Source organism: Pleurodeles waltl, chromosome 5 (assembly GCF_031143425.1).
Source record: "Pleurodeles waltl isolate 20211129_DDA chromosome 5, aPleWal1.hap1.20221129, whole genome shotgun sequence".
Taxonomy (NCBI): Eukaryota; Metazoa; Chordata; class Amphibia; order Caudata; family Salamandridae; genus Pleurodeles; species Pleurodeles waltl.
The window spans coordinates 1636770583-1636776582 of record NC_090444.1 but is presented as its reverse complement, the minus strand read 5'-3'; positions in this window follow the sequence as shown (position 1 = coordinate 1636776582).

The window sequence follows — 6000 nt, the reverse complement described above, 5'->3', positions numbered from 1 at the left end:
TTGCTTCAGACTGCTTAAGGGCTGAGCCCCAGCATTTGAGAACTAGAGGGCGAGATTTCTGGCCACCCTGTTTTTGTATGTCGATATGGCTCTTTGGTACTGGATATGCTTCCCCATTATTGTGATCTTGTACATTCTTGATTTTGGATTTTATTTTGTTTTTTTGTTTAAGATGTAATGCTGCCCTGCCCACAAAATAAAAATAACATAAAAATAAGGAGAAGGCTCATTATAAAGATCATTAGTATATGTGTGATAAAGGTACTGCTGATCTTCTCCTTCACATGATGACATTGGGGTTCCGTCCCAACAGTCTGGGGCTGTAGTGAGTGTTGTAACTAGTCATGTGAGTTAAAGTCCTCATCCTCGGAAACTCCCCGTCCGCCTGGGACGATTCCTGGTGGCCCTGGGCACCGCACTGACCCCCTCAGACCACGCACGCAACCTCAGATTCATCCTGGACCCCCTTCTCACCATGACCAAGCAAGTCAACGACGTCTCGTCTTCTTGCTTCCTCACACTCCGCATGCTCCAAAAGATCTTCCGCTGGATCCCCGCCGACACCAGAAAAACGGTGACCCACGCCCTCGTCACGAGCCGCCTAAACTATGGAAACACCCTATACGCAGGAATCACTGCAAAACTTCGGAAACGTCTTCAGCGAATACAAAACGCCTCCGCACACCTCATCCTCGACGTACCCCGCCACAGCCACATCTCCGCCCACCTGAGACACCTGCACTGGCTACCCGTCAACAAAAGGATCACCTTCAGGCTCCTCACCCACGCACACAAAGCCCTCCACAACAAGGGCCCCGAATACCTCAACTGTCGCCTCACCTTCTACACGCCCACCCGTCAACTTCGTTCCACCAGCCTCGCCCTCGCCACCGTCCCTTGCATCCGCCGAACCACTGCAGGTGGGAAATCCTTCTCCTACCTGGCAGCCAAGACGTGGAATTCCCTCCCCGCCCACCTCAGGACCACCTCGCCTTCCGGAGGCAGCTCAAGACCTGGCTCTTCGAGCAGCAGTGACCCCCATCCCCTAGCGCCTTGAGACCCTCACGGGTGAGTAGCGCGCTGTATAAATATGATTGATTGATTGAAAGCCATTATTAGAAGGGTTCATGCTACTATTGTTCGTCCCTTTATCTATCAGTACAGCACATGGCCGTCTGGGAGCAGTATTAAAACAGGTTTCCCTTAGGATGGTGGTGAGGACGACTGCATGGACATAGTCTGGTATTCAGGAGCACAGGTGTGCGTGTGATTGGACTGGCCGATTGAAATGTATGCTTTAATGTTGTGAGAATGTTGTGCGAGGATGAGTCTGCAGTATCGGAGCCTGCATAGAAGCTTCTAAGGAGGCAGCACTTTGCACTCGGTATTTGCTTTCCTATCTGGTTATGCGATAAAGATCATTTTCCTGGACAGGTATGAGTCCCTGTGAAACCTGTGAGTTGAGGAGGATGGCAGTCATCCCATCCTGACCCACTGGTGTGTGATCTCAAGTGTATCCTAGTTCTCCAACACCCCAGAGGACAAACTGAACCTCAACCTGTCAACAACAGAATATATTAAATTCCCAGAGACAGAAGGTGGGAAGATGTGGAGGGTTGCAAAATGTAGAGCCACATAGCCTGTGGGTGTGTCTGGAAACCGGGACACACCTTACCAAGTCCTGAGTGCCTGCTGTACCCTAGCCCCAGGAGCAAGCCAATAATTGATGTAGACATATCCTGATTTGGGAGTTTTGGTGGCCAAATCCTATGTTTCATCTCATGAAACGGAATTAGTGTATGGGAAAATTACATTAGGGCTGATATAGATTTGTTTGTTTCATGAAAGGGTACATTTATTGCAAAACAAGGCTGGATCCTTGGGAGGAGTCGGTAGGTAGGCCTATTCAACAGAAAGAAATCCAGTGCAGTAGTGGAACTCCTGCCCATTCAGTTCTCCCTGCAAAGGAGTTTGGCACACTAGTTACTCTCTCTGTCATTTGAAGGGGGTGGGGAAGTGGCTAAGAGACACACTTTCTGGACTACCAAGACTAGCGGTGGAGGTACATAGCGCCTGGGTAGGAACACGCTGCCAATATCTATGCTCCAGCACAGAGGACCCACTCCAGACAGTCAGCAAAGGTTTTGCCTACTTATTAGGCTAGGGAAGTATTGTGAGGGGCTGTTCCATTCACAAACAAGAAGCGAATACGTTCTTTATGAGAGTTGTAGGCATAATATTAACAATTGTAAATTGTATTTAGTGGGCAGTGCTTCAAACAATATCTCTAGCAGCAGAATCTTAGCTTTACAATGGAAATTAAATTATATATTATTACACGGACTTCATCGAAATATTTTACTGATTGTTTTTGTGTAAACATTACATTGTCTCTCTCTTCCCAACTCTGGTGTAATTCAATACCTAGGTTCCTAAAAGTTTTTCATGCTTAGGTTAAAATGTCATTAAAATACACTGAAGAAGTTTCAGAGCAGAAGAGAACCTTTCTCATTGCAAAATTGTCAATTTCGCTCTGGCCTGAATTATAGTAATACATCTTTTTAATTTAATGTGTGTATTTTAAAGCTCGTTTTATAGTATGTAGATTGACGCTTAAATTAAAGCTTGCCGAAAAAACTCACATGAACCAACGTCACTGTAATTTTGTCACCCTTTCTTTATGAGCTTTCCTTGCCAACTTAAAACCTGTCCCCAATCACTTTTCTTTCATTCGCAGAAAACAGGTTTAGAACGACCCTTTAATCAGTGAGTACTGTTTAAACAGATCACATAAGACGACTTGTCTCACACCGGGTTTCTATGTGATTCTGCAGTATTTTGTGATGTGTTTCCTCCTGACACCTATGGCCAGGAAAGATCAAAATCAAATATAGAACTGACAGAATAAACCATTCACAGACTGGTTGCTTTAAAATAAATCCTGTGTAAATGTATTCTGTGTAGCGCTTACATCTCCTAGCGAGGTGTTTACTTTTAGCTAAAATGGCTAAGTTGCATACATTAATATGGTGTGCCCTATCTTTTTGTAACTACTAGGAGGAAACTGAAGGCCATCTTGATAACGAACCTTAGCATTTCTACAAGTAACACATTCTCAGAGGTGTGATGGGTGTAACTATCCATTTCAAAATGAGAAATACATCAGAAAAATATGAAGAAGTGTATCATTAAACTATTTTCATGGATCGAGTTTAAAATCTGGTTATACAGAAGTTTGTGATAAAACTCTGCAAGTGGGAGGGGACATGAGTGACAGATGTCCAATTGTATAGCACAAAAGGGAACAAAGGGCCTGATTACAACCTTGGCGGAGGGGATTGCTCCATCCTAAAGGTGACTGATATCCCATCCGCTGTGTTACAAGTTCCACCGAATACGAAACTTGTAATACGGCGGGTGGGATACCCGTCACATTTGGGACGGAGTAATCCCCTCCGCCAAGGTCGTAATCAGGCCCAAAACCATTTGTTGGCACTGACAACCCAGTCAGTCTTAATATTTCTAACTCTTCCTCGTGAAAGTGTTTCCATAAATTATCTGAGTAGTGCCAGAGAGCATAATAACTAGCCCTAGGTGCTAAAAATTAGGCCTGGGTGAAACTGTAATTACGCCAGCATGATTTGTATAATTTTGGTAACTACCGAGATTATGCCATCAGGCCACATTACACCCCTTCGGGGGATGAAATTGGAAGTTGTTAGCGCGTCAGAGCCTTATTAAGTAAACTTACAAGGAGATGCGTTCAGGTCGACAAACCTTTGGACCACGTTGGGGGACTTCCCAGCACGAAATATCTTCTTGACATCACCAATCAATAGATCAATAATTAATAATAACAATTTCTAATCAATAAACATTTAATAAGAATGTAATCATTGAACTCACCATAACTTCTCAGTCACGAATAACCACACCAGTTTAGTCAAAAGTTACGACATTTATTTCCCTATTGGTTACAATCTAACATCATGTCTGTTAATCTTATTAACAATAAACCACGCCAAACAATCCTAATTAGTAATCAAACAGGACTTTGATCAATGCATCAGCTATATTCATTTAGTATTTAGGCACATTGTTAATATGAAGCAACTTAGCAGAGTCTCATTACTACATTGATTCAACAAAGCAAGAACTGGGTCATTTGTCTATTTGCTTAAAATATTTGTGAACGCCTTAACTAACCACGAATTAGCATTAGCATGTTGGGCTTCATGCAAAACATTTTAGTGAACACAAATTCAGAAAACATCTAAACTAGGGCCTCTATCAAAATTAGCAGTTGGTACCTAGAAAGAAAAGGCAAACAGACAATCACAATTTGCATTGGATAATTACCAATACCACAGATCAGCAAGCAGCGTCAGTCTTCGTCCTGAGGACATCGGTCGATTCACCATCAGCAGACGGGGTAAAGTCTCAAGATAGCATAGCTCCGAAACAAATTACTTCCCTCAGATGGAGGAGACGTTCGTATCAGACAAGAATGGGGTAGAGGATGGTTTAAAGTGGCAGGACAATTTAACTCTAAAGTATGGGTTTGGAGTGTCCGGAAGAATGGCAAATGGCAAAAGTCTTACGGCAAAGGAAAATGGCAAATGTCCCCGTTAAAGTGGAAGAAGAAAAAGTGTCTGTGTTTCTTTGGGTTACGCCGTTAAATCAAAACTGTCTAACTATTCCCTAATTCCTCATTGGATAAAGTTTGGTGCATTATTATCTCTGTCTAATAATTCGTTAAGCACCTTACTAGAATTTTCCACCGTTTACAGTTCCCATGTCGCGGATTGGTCCATGTTATTGACGTCTTCAACGGCTGGAATGTCAGGTAGAAAATGTTACACTTTACGCTCCAGTCAGTGTCTTCATTGTCTTCTCCTAGTACGGTTAACCTTGCACCTGTTGTGAATTACACTGTTGCATCCAGCAAGAATGTCGCCTTGAGCAAGCCGGTTCTCATGAGAAAGAATTTACTACGGCCACACACATATAGCTCCTGAAAAAGTACAGCTTCGTGTCCTTCGGGAAAACAGCGCATTTACAAATTAGAAAATACAATTCAATATGAGGCCAGGCAGCTAGGCCCAAACCCTCGCTAAGCTAAGGCCCTCTGATTTAATAAAGAAAACTCTTAACACATAACTCTAATTATGATATATTAATACAAATTCAAAACATTATTGCGTACAAATTCAGAATTAACAAGCCTTTCATTAGTCTTTGTACACATTGGTAGCCACTCCCCATGGCACATTTCCAACGTGTGCATTATTTTCTATGTTAACACATTTTCTATGCAGCTTCATCACACAATATATTGCAAGATTACGTAATTAATATCGGTTTTAAAAGACACACTCCAACAAAGTCCATTAACAAACACTTCAGGTAGTTTTTTTTTTTTTTACCTGAGTGGAAAGTTCAGGTAATTTCTGAGTGTGAAACTACAAATCCAAACAGAAGTAGCAGCGTTGAACAAGAGCAGCAGCTCCATTAACATGGGTGGTCAACAGACACTACAGGTACATTTTTTTAGCATAAAACTACAAATTCGATCGTTAGCCACTGTGTCTTTACTGTGATGATGCCAATCTTTCTTTCATTCCTTTCTCACCTACGTAGAGTCTTTTTTTTTTTTTGGCAAAACATCCTTGACATCGTCACCTTTTGGAAAATTGATGAAAATCATTGCAACTTCTTGTTGCTACCTAATTTCCTTGTATCACTTTCCTCCACCTCCCAACCTATTACTGCCTACTCCCGACCTGATTTTAACTTGTCTTTATCTATTACTGTAATCAAAAAATCTCCGTCTATCTTTTGGCATTATGCCACAATATTTTTTCCCGGCACAAATACACGCACACTATTATTCACCTGACTTTTCCTGACCTACGATTCTTTCTCTATTGAATTTCCTCCTCTATAGTTTCACGCATGTGCATGACACGACCTGCAGTGAATATATAAAGAAAGAAATTC